Source organism: Lissotriton vulgaris, chromosome 1_1, assembly GCF_964263255.1.
Source record: "Lissotriton vulgaris chromosome 1_1, aLisVul1.2, whole genome shotgun sequence".
In the NCBI taxonomy this organism is placed as follows: Eukaryota; Metazoa; Chordata; class Amphibia; order Caudata; family Salamandridae; genus Lissotriton; species Lissotriton vulgaris.
This window is the reverse complement of record NC_141685.1, coordinates 1,269,883,655-1,269,897,694: the sequence shown is the minus strand read 5'-3', so window position 1 is coordinate 1,269,897,694 and position 14,040 is coordinate 1,269,883,655. Positions and strand designations below refer to the sequence as shown.

At 54.4% G+C, this 14,040-nt stretch overlaps 1 protein-coding gene across 1 annotated transcript in view; it reads right to left on the bottom strand.

Moving 5' to 3' along the window:
• The window catches only part of LOC147748974 (uncharacterized), a 737,146-nt gene extending 732,687 nt beyond the window's left edge, over positions 1 to 4,459 (bottom strand). Inside the window, exon 1 of the mRNA XM_086964737.1 lies at positions 4,320 to 4,459. The gene's annotated coding sequence lies outside the window, so the exon portion shown is untranslated. The remainder of the gene's footprint in view (positions 1 to 4,319) is intronic.
• Positions 4,460 to 14,040: the final 9,581 nt, after the last annotated feature.

Below are 14,040 nucleotides of genomic sequence, written 5' to 3'. Positions count from 1 at the left end.
GTGCAGGGGGAGAGACATACAGGATAAGTGGCTCGAAAACACATGCACTCTAATGGAATGCTTCACACAAAACACAAAAAGGTAGTGCTATAAAAGCAAGTAGTCTTGCCAGTCACTTAAAGAGAAAATACGCACTTGGAAGGACAAACAAGATTGGCAAGTTAGGACACGAATAAAAACAAGCATTTACAATGCAATGGTTTCGCCTTTGGAAAAGTTTGAGTTATTGGCATTGCTCATGACATTTCTTTTTTTTTTTTTTAACTTATAAATAAATGGCATTGTTATTTACATTGCCAACAGCTCTCACAGCCCACACAGCTCTCTCAGCCCACACAGTTCTCACAGCCCACACAGCTCTCACAGCCCACACAGCTCTCACAGCCCACACAGCTCTCACAGCCCACACAGCTCTCACAGCCCACACAGCTCTCACAGCCCACACAGCTCTCACAGCCCACACAGCTCTCACAGCCCACACAGCTCTCACAGCTCTCACAGCCCACACAGCTCTCACAGCCCACACAGCTCTCACAGCCCACACAGCTCTCACAGCCCACACAGCTCTCACAGCCCACACAGCTCTCACAGCCCACACAGCTCTCACAGCCCACACAGCTCTCACAGCCCACACAGCTCTCACATCCCAAGGGAAGTTCATCGTTCCATGCATGCATTCCAACGAAATGTACAGTGCAATATATGGCTAGAGGGCCAGTCAGTGCACAAACCAAAAAAGAATTCCAGGTGCAGAACCCGGCAGGAAGAGGTCGCAAACCCTGCCTGGGTGAGACCGGAGAACTTTCACTCTACAAAGGGTGATAAAATTAGTACTTTTGAGTTTGGTACAATAAACATCTAATTTCTGTGAATAGCGCCAAGAGACAGATTCTGGGATTAAATATGCAATAAATAAATAGGCCCCTGATCCTATCTGGTTAGTTGGTCACGCACAGACCTGTTGCAGGTGTCAAATCCTCATAGTCAGGTGTCTAGTTGACAGGGCCATAGCAACATTTTTATATCAGACCCACATAATACAGTTGCAGACTGATGGTAATAAACCTGCACCTCTACAGACGGTTTGCTTTTCAGATGGTTTGTCATGAAGGGTCGTTAACAATGTGCTAGGTTTGACTAGTTTAAGAAGACGCGCGAGATAAAGAAAAAACAACCCTTAATGTGTTTATCGATCTATCATCTGTATTACTATCGATTCACTTCAGATCCACTAGATACGAAAATGCCTAAACAATGCTTGTTAGAAAGCTGAATAGCGCACATTGTATCTCTCTAAGAAGACGGAAACCTCAGCCGGGCCCTCCAAGATTGGAATCCTGTGACCTACAGAGGACACTGCAATAAACCCCGGATACTCCGAGCTGTCCTGTCGTCTGAAACGTTATACGTGCACAGGTCAGGGCGACCTTCGTCTGAGTAATCTCCTTCGATGTTAGAAAGGGAATACAAAGGATTGTTTTGGGTCATTTTAGGACAATGAGGAGTTTCCCTCCATAGTAAGTCAGGTGCAGTGCAGTATTGTTTTTTGTAATTATTTCATTTTTCGTTTTTATTTTATTTGTATGTAGGCCCTTGGGCGACCTAGCACTGAAACGTCCATCTAGAAAAAAGAGAGGCTAGCCTTCGAGCTGAGAGTCAGTCCAATGCTGGAATCGCCGGGGATTCAGTGGCTTGTTGGCCGTGGAGGCACTGAGGCGGATGTCAAGGGGCGCGCTGCGGCTCTCTCTGGGTCTGGGTGCGCTCGTGCACCACTGATATCCAGGAAGTGCCCGCTGCTTAGCTCCAGACCATGCTGCTATAACCCACGGGAAGCAATGGGTGACTGAGGGCACGCTGGGGGTGGCGGTGCACCACTCATATTCCACAGCACTGTGAGCCACGCATAGGGGTACCGCCGACACCAAACCGTACTGAATGATTGCATCACCAACAGCTGCCACGAGGCACTGGAAGCCAATGAGTGTTTAATCCCACATGCAGAGGTAGCGGTGCACCGCCAGTCTCAAAAAAGTACGGAATATTTAGTTCCACACTGGGGCGCCACAAGACCTTTGAGTGAGTGAGCTCGTGCCAGGGGTAGCGCTAAGGAAGCTATCGGAGGGTTTAGCTCGCAAACAGGGGTGCCACTGGCGGCAGGAAGGCATCGGGTTCACACCAGAGGGCCTCTAATGAGAAGCTACTGAGGGCTGTAACCCATGTTATCAGTGCACCAGCTAACCAGTATGAAAAGCAAATTGTCCGCTCGCACGCGGGACACCGGTCCCCAGTGCTAGTTACTGAGTGGTTAATCTCACACTAAGGCCAACCCGTACCTGGCCCAGTCCTATTCGCGCCGAATGAACCACACAAGAGGCAGTTAACCAGCTCTCTTCCGTGTGCGCACTCCCTCCTGCACAGAGGACTCTCCCCGGTGACGCTTCAGCTCTCACCACTCGCCCCCCGCTGGCAGGTTCACTCTTAGACAGCTGAGCTCCTCCCGGCGTCTGTCCCAGCCTCCTGTACGCAGGACTCCGTTCTCCGCATGGGACAGCTATAGCACCGCCCTCAAACATCCCCTAAGAGATGCTGTTAGACAGCTCCTGCCTGTATCAAAGCTCCGTCCTGTACTGGGACTCTCCGTTGCCGGACACATTACTCCGAGTCTCCGACCCTCTCCCGGATGACAGCTCCCAGCCCTCAGCCACTCCCACAGGTCCCGTTCCACGGCTCCCACCTGTGTCAAAGCTAACTCCGGCACTGTCAGCACTCCGCCTCCAAACTATCTGCACTCAGTCCCCAGCGGGGAGTCTCTCCCCTGTGTGACAGCTCTGAGCCCCCACCCACTCACACAAAGACAGCTCCTATCGAGATTATAGAGTCAACTGGGAGGGTTCATTCAATAACTGAGCATAAACCTGTAGACGCAGATTTTGTATTTGACGATCGTGAACAAGCCCGTCAGACATAAAACAAGTCTCACGCTTCCCGCGTGATACGCGATCGGCCCGGTCGGGTCTTGTAGAGCGGATGGCCCCCCTGGTCTACAGGACCCACTCGGGGGGGAACCACCGACCTCAGGGCTATCCAGGGGGAGGGAAGGCCCAAGGACCCAGCGCCGCCTCAGTCACGCGGGCGGGGGCTTCGTTTGCAGCCTGCTGGACCCGACCGCTAAAGGATTCCAGCGGGAGGGGCTGGAGCGCTCTCGCAGCGCGGAGCTGCAGGCAGGCAGAGAGACACAGAGCGGTGCGAGTCAGCGGGAAGGGGCGGCTCGCACCGCGGGGGATATCAACAATACCTTGGTGCCGGCAATGCCGGACCAGACACGGGGGCGTTCCCGGCGTCGCGTGACGTCGGCAAAAGCCAAAGAATGTCGGGAACGCCCCCGTGTCTGGTCCGGCATTGACGGACAGGCCCCTCGTCCAATGGCAAGGCTCCGTTTACGGAGCCAGCCAATCAAGGACGAGGGCCGAACAAAAGCCACACTACGGTTCTCAACAGGATTTCGCCTGCGCGGAAAAGCTGCGCAGAGCGCAGCTTCCGCTAGGCGAAACCTAAAAACTAGCAAAAGAGAGTGGAAAGGAAAGTCAACCAATGGTAACTATGGGTGGGCTCCAAGCCCCTCTATGTTATTGGTAAGCCACTATATGCCTCTCAAGTGTCTAGCAGAATCGATCTAAAAGACTCGGGACAGAGGCGCTGATAAACATAGGGCAAAAACAATTATAATAATAATAATAAATAAAACAACTTGAATTGTTTGATGGAATCATATTAAATTCTTAATCTGTAGAATGTATGCCTCCAATATAAATAGCCAACACAAAAATGATGTGAGCACAGCAATAGAGTCAAACACGCTCGAAGCTGGAAGCTGTTCCTTCTGCCCAGTCACATGCAGTAACCAGAGTTCTGTTTTCACGATACATTGGAATTAGCGGTCCCTAATTTAGAAACTTATTTTGTGAACAGTGAAACATTGTAGCGAGCAGCTTTCAAATCCAAAGTTTACTTTGTAGCGAGTGTCTTCCTGCATTTATTTATGGCCAAACCCGAACCGCTCACAATAAACAACTTCTCCTCGCAGCAGCGCAGTTAACCTCTTCCATGCATCACAGGTCGATGCAAAAATCTGCAATGGATCAGCTAAGTACCGTGAGGCCCCAAACCTGTGGAAGTTCAGAAGCCTGCGCTAACTTGCACACTCACAGGATCATAATTACACCAAATACGAGGGACACCGATGGAAAATAAATACAATGTATTCCCCAAACGAGGTAGAGTAGGAGCAAGGTAACTCCGTATTTTGACATTTCGCTCACCTTCAGCAAGAACCAGGACAGCCCAACACCTCTTATCCCTTGCCTCACAAACGTGGTCTGATTATCTCCTTGCAAAACACCCCCTTCTTGGCCTCTTTTACCCGGCCATTGTGCCTGACCTTTACCGTAATCTCCAGAGCAACTACGACCCCTAAATGCCTCTTTCTCCTGTCTGCTGAAAGAGGTGGAAAGGGGCGGGGTCTTCCCTTACCGGGAACTTTCACCTAATAGGAGGGCACTCGAATCCAGCAAAAATAAGTCAGAAAAGATTCTTTGAATCGAAGTAAAATGCCGATTTTTTTTAACCGCACTTGCAACTGTGGTGATTCAATTTTGCTAAACATGTAGACTTTAAAAAAAAACCCTACCATGAATCAGTATTCGCAAAAGATTCCGTGTTGACGGAAAAACATAGGCCCAGTCTTGGTATTTCCTCTTACAAATTTTAGTAAACTTATACTTTAGAACATTTTGGTTCATTTAAAGTGAACATAGAGTAGTCACTTAATTGAATAGGTTGTTATACGAATGTCCCAAACTGGGGTATAAATGTCACTGGTGACTGGGTACCATATGGTAATTGTAAGTCCCAAGCGCGGAGTTCCATTATATAGGGGGTATGGGGAAACGCTGGGGGAATAAGGCCTAAGTGTAACGTGGCAAAAAAGACAACGTGAGGCAGTCTTTGGTAAGTGCAATCAGCCAGGAGCGCTGAATGCCCGTTTATTTATACCCTTCGGACCGAGCCTGGCCCAGAAGGTCGCAAGTGGTTAAAATGTTTGGCAGTGGTCGATGGCTCACTACATCTCTCCCAAACTTTCATAACAAAATAATAATAATAACACTATTAATTAAATGATACACCATAGCATATGCATCATAGGATCAATATCTATTTGGGGGCGTGGCTTGGCAAGCCACGATGGCGGCTGTGTCCTGCTGAGGCTCCGCGATCGGGCTAGCATCTTGCCCAGTTCACGAGATCGCCGGGAGCCTCAACTCGCCAACCACAGCGCCTGTGATGCCCCCATGCACTGGGGCATCCTTCAAATGACCTCAACCTACTGCGAGCGGACGACCCGACCCAGATTGTCCTCCGCCGACACCGAGGGACGCCGACCCCGAAAATGGCGGGCGCACCTCAGACCGGCAGACGAGAAAACTCTCGGGAGTCAGCTCTCTGAACGACGGCCCCGGAAGACGCGGCCAGCCGACAGCGACGGAGACACCCGCGGAGAGAGTGACACCAGCCTGCGGGAGTGCACACCGGACGGCGCCCTCCACCACCCCGGAGCCCCGACACACAAGATGGCGGCCGCCGCCCCGGGGCTCCGATACTCCGGAGCTATTTCCCCCGCCGGGAGCCTGATCGGCCCTCGGATTTGACCGACCTGCCACTGCGGACTGCGGGGAGCTGGCGAGCGCACAGGGCTGGACAATCCAGGAGTCCGTGAACATCACGGACGGCGGTGAGCACTGATCCCTCTCCCCCTCCCCCCCTCCTCCGAGGATCCCAACGCCGGCGCCCCGGTGGCCCCTGCCACAGCGGACAGAGGGGAGCCGGCGAACATACCGACGGCACAGGACTGGACACTCCTGGCACCACCATTGAGAGCGGTGGCACTAATTTCTCCCCTCTTCCCCCGAGGACCTTAACACCGGCACCCCAGGGCCCCCCTCCTTCCTCCGGGCCCCGTGGGAGGTCATTGGGCACATCGCCACCCGGCGAGGGACCCAGCTCATATTCGCCTCCATAAACAACCCGGAGGACCCGGGTGCCTGACCCTAAAATGGCGCCCATGCAGGCCTGGCACCGAGGACAACCGCACACCTCGCCCCGGGGTTAGGAGTGCCCCACTTGCGCTGGAGGCGCTGCCAGCGGCCGTCCCCCTTGCCGTTCGGCGCTGACATTGAGCCGCACACGCACCTCCCCCCGCGGTCGGACCCACCGGCCCAGGCGGCCGCAAGCCACCTCTGACACCCCTGCTGAGGCTCCCCGGAGCGGAGCGGGCCCCGCCCCAGAACCGGAGAAGACTGAGGGAGCCGACCGACACGGAGCTGCCACCTACCCGGCGACGCTGTGAGGCGACGACCTACCGCCCTCGAGGCGCACGATGACCCGGGGACCCCCCCCCTCTTCCTCTTGGCAGCACCCATGGGGAAGCCGAGGGCCTCTCAGGCGACGGCGGTCCCTGAAACGGCTGTCGAGAAGATGCCACAAACAAGGACATGGACGCAGGCCAACGTGTCGCAAACTGACCCTACGCTATCAGCGAAACGGGACCAGGTGTTGGCAGCAATTGAAATGTCTCGCCTCTCGATGGAGGAGAGATTGGGCACCCTGACGACGGACATTAGCCTAATCCGCGATGAGCACCGTAAGTTGGCGGACAGGGTGAAAGAGGGTGAGCGGATCGTGACCGAATTACAACCCGCGGTGAAGTCGCAGGAGGCTGACATGCAGGAGATCCTACGCCGCGTGGAGACCCTGGAGGAGCGCACAGTGGATTTAGAAGGGCGCTCAAGACGTTGTAACATCCGCGTCCTGAGCCTGCCGGAGGGGATTGAGAACTCGGACCCTCTGACCTACATGGAATCCTGGACTAAATCGTTCACTCCAGATTGTGACCGGTCTCCGTACTCCTCCATCGAGAGGGCCCACAGGGTTCCGGCCCGGGCACCCAAACCCGGTCTTCCTCCACGACCCATGTTGGCCAAGTTCCTGCACTTCCGAGACCGGGACGCGGTGCTCCGAGCGGCCCGGACGGCGGGCCCCCTGCAAGTGGAAGACCAGCACGTCATGGTGTTCCCGGACTATGCTCGAGAGGTCCAACAACGGCGATCCACGTTTCTGGAAGTCAAGAGGCGCCTCCGCGCAAATGATCTGCAATACTCCTTGCTATTCCCTGCCCGCCTTAAAGTGATCCACAAAGGGAAAGCCCTCTTCTTCGATACGGCAGCGGACGCGCAGGATTGGACAGAATTTAATTGCCCGCTGATACCCAAACCCGGACCCCAGAGGACACGCAACAACGACTCTAGACGATCCAGGAAACGGGGTGCGAGCCGTGCTCGATCAGGCCACCCCAAGAGCCAGGCGGGCTCACCCGACCTCACACAAATCATGCAGGAGCGACGAGACGCCCTACGGGCGGTGACCGAACTGCACACGTCACCCCCGGCTTCGGACCTGGAAGGTCAACCACACCTATTCACCCCTGAGAAAGACCGGGACAGTGATGGAACTATGTCGGGATTTGGCCCAATCTCTTCCCCCCTGGTTGTGGCACTCACATTGGATGCTGCCCTGGCCAGCCAACACACCACCTCATCGTGAAGATTGAACTGTCAACTGTTATATCCTTCTCATGGTTGCCTGTTAGGTCGCGCGACGTCTAGAAGCCTAGACCAAGTTGCCTGATGTTTGTAAGCGCTAGCGAGCGATAGACATTTCTCCTACTAGAGCCCGACCCGCGCACAGGCCCAGCAGCGACACACGCTGCCACCCCCACGGATTTCTATTGAACTTCTCCCCTAGTGGGACACTAGTTTGGATATGCCACCCCCGGTGACGTATCCTCAGTATTGGGACTGTTGCCCACCCGGAGTTCTAGTTGTTGTTACTTCCCCTAGTCCCCCCCCCCACGTTAAAGGAAGCTTGGCGCGCAGGAACACATATGGTGCACATACACGGGCGGCCCACGGGAGCTGTAAGGGGGCCCCCCACCCGACCACATCACCCCAGAAATGGCAGTCCCCCGCTCAGACCTTAATATCCTTACACTAAACGTACGGGGCCTACACACGCCCAGTAAGCGCTACTCTGTATACTCCTACATTAGGCGCATGTCAGCCGGCATAGCGTTTCTGCAGGAGACACACATTAACGCTACTGAACTCGCTCGTTTGCAGGCCAAATGGCGAGGGATCATCTGCGCCACACAATATTCAGCGTTTGCGCGTGGCGCGTTAATCTGGGTAAGGCCAGGTACTCCCTTCCGAGTGCTCCGGCGAGTAATAGATAGAGAGGGCAGGTACGCACTTCTGGAGGGAATACTTGATGGGCAAGGGGTACTCCTTGGCAGCATTTACGCCCCGAACACGGATCAGGGTCAGTTTTGGGATCACCTTACGGGCGTTTTGGCCCAGTTCACTACAGTTCCGTGGGTACTGGGAGGTGACTTTAACTGCACACTGAACCCCTCCCTGGACCGCTCGCACCCTCCCCCCACACACTCCCTGGCCCCCCGACAGGCAGACCTCTTTAGGACATGGACCACGCACTGGGCACTTACTGACGCATGGCGACACCTACACCCACTGGCTCGCATTTACTCCTTCCACTCGATTCCACACAACCTCCGAGTTCGCCTAGACCGTTTCCTCTGCTCTGCACCAATCCTCCCCAAGATAACCTCTACAGAATACCTAGGTCGGATCCTCTCAGATCACGACGCCCACATCATACGCCTTACCTGGCGCCCCCCACACCCACCGGTCCCCACCTGGCGCCTCCCTAGGGAATGCCTATCGGACCCAGTCTTCAGAGACGCACACAAATCCAGTATACAAGATTACTTCACCCACAACGAGAACACAGCATCATCGGTACTGGTGGAGTGGGACGCGTTTAAAGTGGTGGCGAGGGGAGAATGCATCAAACAGGTAGTGGGGGTCCGACGCACCTTAGAGCGGACACTTTTAACCACAGAGCAAGCTCTGGCCGCGCTCACTAAACGACCTGACGACTCGGAGGAACACACCGTGCTCACGGCCGAGGCTAAGTCGGAATACCAGACTGCCTGCGCTGACCTCCGAAAGTACAATTTCAGGGCATACGCCTCTAGGGTACATAAGGACAGAGACAAAACCGGGGCGCTTCTAGCCTGGATGGCGAGACAGGACACTGAACTCAAACCAATCACAGACATTATTAATCCGGAAGGTGTATTAGTGCAATCGCAGGCCGAGATTCTCCTGGTATTCCAGCGCCATTATGCGCAAGTGTACGGAGCCCCGGCCCACTGTTCCTCGTTTCCTGTGGAACACTTTTTAGACCCTCTGACGCTACCCACGATATCAAATGACGACAAGCGCACACTCGACACCAAGATCATTCCCTCTGACATCACCCAGGCGATACGTGCCATGTCTCGGAATAAAGCGCCGGGTCTAGACGGCTTCCCACTGGAATACTACTCGACGTTCTCTCCCCTGGTAGTCCCCCGTCTGTCACGGATGCTTGGGGCGTCTCTCCACTTAGGGAGGTTACCTCAGTCGCTACGGGAGTCCGTGATTGTCACCTTCCCCAAGCCCCACAGAGATCCGCTCCACATGGGGTCATATCGGCCCATCACGCTCCTGTCGGCGGACTGTAAAATCCTAGGGAAGATCCTAGCTGATCAATATGCACAGGTCATACGCCCGCTGGTCCACCCCGACCAATGCGGCTTCATCCCCGGGAGGAATACCTCCCAGAACCTCCGCCGAGTCTTCCATATTCAAGACCAAGTGCGTGAAAGATTTCCTCGTGCCGCCTGCCTCATTATGGATCTCGAAAAGGCGTTCGACACCCTCACCTGGCCCTACCTGTTCTCGGTCCTGCGGCGCCTCAATGTCGGCCCGACACTCATGGCATACACACGTCTCCTGTACACCGACCTCACCACCCGAGTTCGCATCGGGAGACGCATCTCACCGGCGTTTGAAGTTCGACGAGGCACAAGACAAGGGTGCCCCCTGTCGCCTCTCTTATTCGTGCTGGCGGTCGAGCCGCTGGCAGTTCGGCTACGTCAGGAAGGTGTAGACTGGGGCATACCGCTTGCAGACGGCACCCATTGCGTGTCCATGTACGCGGATGATCTCCTCATATATGTCCGAGATATCGAAATGGACCTAACCCCTATTGGGGCAGCGCTGGCGGAATTTGCAGACGCCTCGGGACTACAGGTGAACTGGGACAAGTCCACGGTCTACCCTCTACACCCAGACCTGCCCCCCCGGGAAGTCGAGCTCGGGCCACATAAACTCCCTTGGTCCGCGGAGGCTCCCCGGTACCTCGGTGTCCGCTTGTACCACTCTCCGGTGGACATTTTTGAGGGCAATCACCGCAGAATACTGGCTAGTCTGCGCCCGACAGTCGCCTTTTGGAACAAGCTACCGCTGGCTCCGATAGGGCGGATAGCCCTAGCTAAAATGGTGATGCTTCCCCGACTCCTTTACCACTTCACGAATCTACCGGTGATACCGCCCAGGTCCTTCTTCCGCGACGTTGACTCCCTTTTGGGGACCCTCATCTGGGGTGCAGGCAGACACAGGGTCGCCCTGAAAACCCTTCAACTCCCCACGACGCAGGGGGGGCTCGGGGCTCCGTCCTTCGAGGCTTATTTCCTCGCGGCACAGCTCTAATGGCTGTCCTACTGGATGGCAGATCGTTACCCTCAGGAGACTGTTACCTCCACCGGCAGAATCGCGACCCCGGAACTCACCCGTCTTCTCCTCCCGGGCACAAAGCCTCGGCGCACATACCCCCTCCAAGTGGCGATAGCGCGCCGGTGCATGCTGCGGATCCACCGGTTATCCCCCAGCAGGCCCCCGTACTCCCCGCTGCTACCATTGATAGGCAGCCCCAGGCAAGATTCCTACTTCACGGCTCCACTGTTCGCCGAATGGTCCCAATGTGGCATCACGGATCTGGAATCACTCTTCGAGGAGGGCCAGTTGAAACCGCTCGACCGCTTGGTCGCAGAATACGGGCTCCCCCCGGGCCAATTCCTCAGATATAGGCAACTGCTCGTTGGCTACCGGCCCCATTTCAATCTCCAAACAGGCGAGCCAGACACGCATCCAGTAATACATGCTATCCTCCATATGGGGGTGGGTCGCCATCTGGTCACCTGGCTCTATAAATCCATCCGGGAACTCTCACATGCTCCCCTGACGACCCTGCGTGCTACATGGGAGGAGGACATAGGCCGCGCTCTACACGACTCAGAATGGACTAAAGCACTTGAGGCCCCAAAACGCGTCTCTAGGAACGCCCGCTTCAAAAACATCCAGTACTATATACTACACAGAGCATACCTTACCCCAGCGCGACTGCAGAAGTTCTACCCCTCCACACCATTCCTATGCCCCAGATGCTGTTCCCCTGCCGCGGATTTCCGTCATATGTTTTGGGACTGTCCCGACCTCCAACCCTTTTGGCGGGTGGTACACGACACACTGTCGGAACTCACAGGTCTCACTACACTGGCCACCTGGGAGTCCAGCGCACTAGGCATCCTCCACATCTCTAAACAGAAACCGGTGCATAGGCGCTTCGTGTCCCTAGCGCTCCTGTTGGCGAACAGATGCATAACCATGCGCTGGCGGTCCCCGGAGGGCCCCCCCATAGCACAATGGAAAGGGGCGGTTGGTAAGTGGGCGGCAGCGGAGGAAGATGCTCTGAGGGAAGAGGAAGTCAGGGGCGCGCGTAAAATTCCCATCTCCATGGAATGGGCCATGCTCCTCCACAGCTTCCGGCAGCTCACGCAAACAGGAGACCCACCTGTCCCTTCCCCCCCCCCCACCCGAGAAGGCCGGTAACCTCTACCGGGTGTGAGCCACCTCTGGGTCGAGTCCCGATTACCCCCTGTATCCTGAACAGACCCTTGTGTGTCCTGCCACCCATCTGATACCTCGCCTAAGCGGAATGCAACAACCCCCCTGCCAATTCCCCCTCCCCACGTTGGGACGCAGACTGCACGCCCCCCCCCCCCCCTCCCGACACCCGCCGTCCATATCCCCCTGTTAAGACCCTGCTAGCGCCTGCATGCTTCCCTCCCACAGTTTGGTTTCCCTCCCTGTTCACTGGTATATATGAACAAGTACAGATCCTGCGCTATTATGACGAGACCTTGCCTGCCCGTCATTCTTCATCGCCCCTAGGGTGACGCTGTTCCACCGTCTCCCAGCCGGCAGGCGTCTTTGCATGATTATAATGTACTGAGTAACTGAAGACATGTATATATGTACCAGTCATATAAAACAAGAAAACGTTGCACGCATGGCTGCTCGTGGCTGAATGTTGAGGCCACGGCGGCGGACTGGTTACGCTGTACTGATATACTTTGTTGCAACAATAAAAACAAATTTAATTAAAAAAAAGGATCAATATCTATTTTAGCAAACAAATTCTTTCAGCCTTTAAGCTAGACCTGGGATTTTCCCACAGCCGATAAGGATTTCCACGCTGAACCACCCTATTGTTTCCAGTGCCGGTACCACTGGTGGCCTGACAGGGACAGTTCTCCTCCATGTTTCGTTGGACTCAACGTTCACCTCTTCTTCAGCTGGCTTGGGTACCTCCTCTTCTTCTTCCTCACGGTGAGGTACCCGTGAATGTGTCATCTCCTGTTCCCCTCTTCCATCATCCAGCAGGGGTGTCATTTTTTTAAACCAGGACACATTTCTCGATAGCAATCTCTCTCCTCTTTTGACAGTGATCATTGTTCCTTTTACTTCTACCACTTCCCAGGGCTCTCTCTCAAACGGCGTTCGAAACTTCCACCCCTGGTGTCTGTCTCTGACTATCACCCTGTCTCCTGTGCAAATTGCCACCGTACGAGCTCTCCTGCTCTGGCTGGCTTTATCATTGTTTCTTTTCCTCTTGGCCTGTGTTGTTTCACTGTCCAACACTCTATATCCCTCACCGCCCTCTTCATCATCAATTCACTTGGCGAACAACCAGAAGTGCTATGGGTTTTTGTCTATATGCTCTAAGAAATTGATTGAGACATCCTTCCAATACAACCTGTTGGTTTATGCCAAACCGTAAAGCTTTATTGAGAGTTGGCATGAAGGTTTCAACCTCCCTGTCGGTTTGAGGCCACTGGGGGGTCACTCTCCTATGTTTGACGTTGCAAGGATGCAGGTAATCTCCAAATTCCTGTCCGTGAAATGGCAGGCCATTGTCTGTTCGGATCTCATCAAGCGTTCCTAGCAGAGCAAATGTTTTCTCCATCACAGGCTTGACATGCTCAAATGCTGTTTATCGCACAACTTCCATTGCAGGAAATTTTGAGTAACTGTCAATAGTGACGGGCGTCAGGCATCTATCGGGAAAACTCCCAAAGTCCATACTTATGGATGACCAAGGTTGGCTGCTGGGGGCTTCAGTGATTATTGGTGGGACTGGCAGCTCGCCTCCAGTAGTTTGGCAGGAGTGACATCCTCTTACCAGTTCGTCAATCATCGGGTCTACACTAGGGAATCACACTTTAACCTGAACCTCGCTTTTGTTTAGGTTAGAACTTGGTGAACTTGATGTGCCAGTTCTGCCGTCATCCTCCGTAGGTTCGGGGTATCATGATTTGCGTTCCTCTTAGGGCTAGTCCTTCTCTGCTTTCACTGATTTCATCCTGGCACTTCCAGATGCTTGTACTGACCTCCCATTCCTCATCGGTTAATCTCCCCACACCATCTAGGAAATTCTTCCAGTGATGCTCTACCAGGGCTTCTTTAACCGCATTCAGACAGTTATCTTCTTTGGTGGCCTCCATTATTTTGGCTTGTGACAGTGTTCTCGGGCATGCTAACTCCGTGATCAGTTTCACAAAAACTTCTGCCCTCGATTGTCCTCTTGCTGGTTACGGGGGTCGACTGCCATGTGGTGGGGTACTAGGTAGTCTGCCGGGTTGTTGATTCCAGGATGGTACACCACTTCGAAATCGTAGTGCTT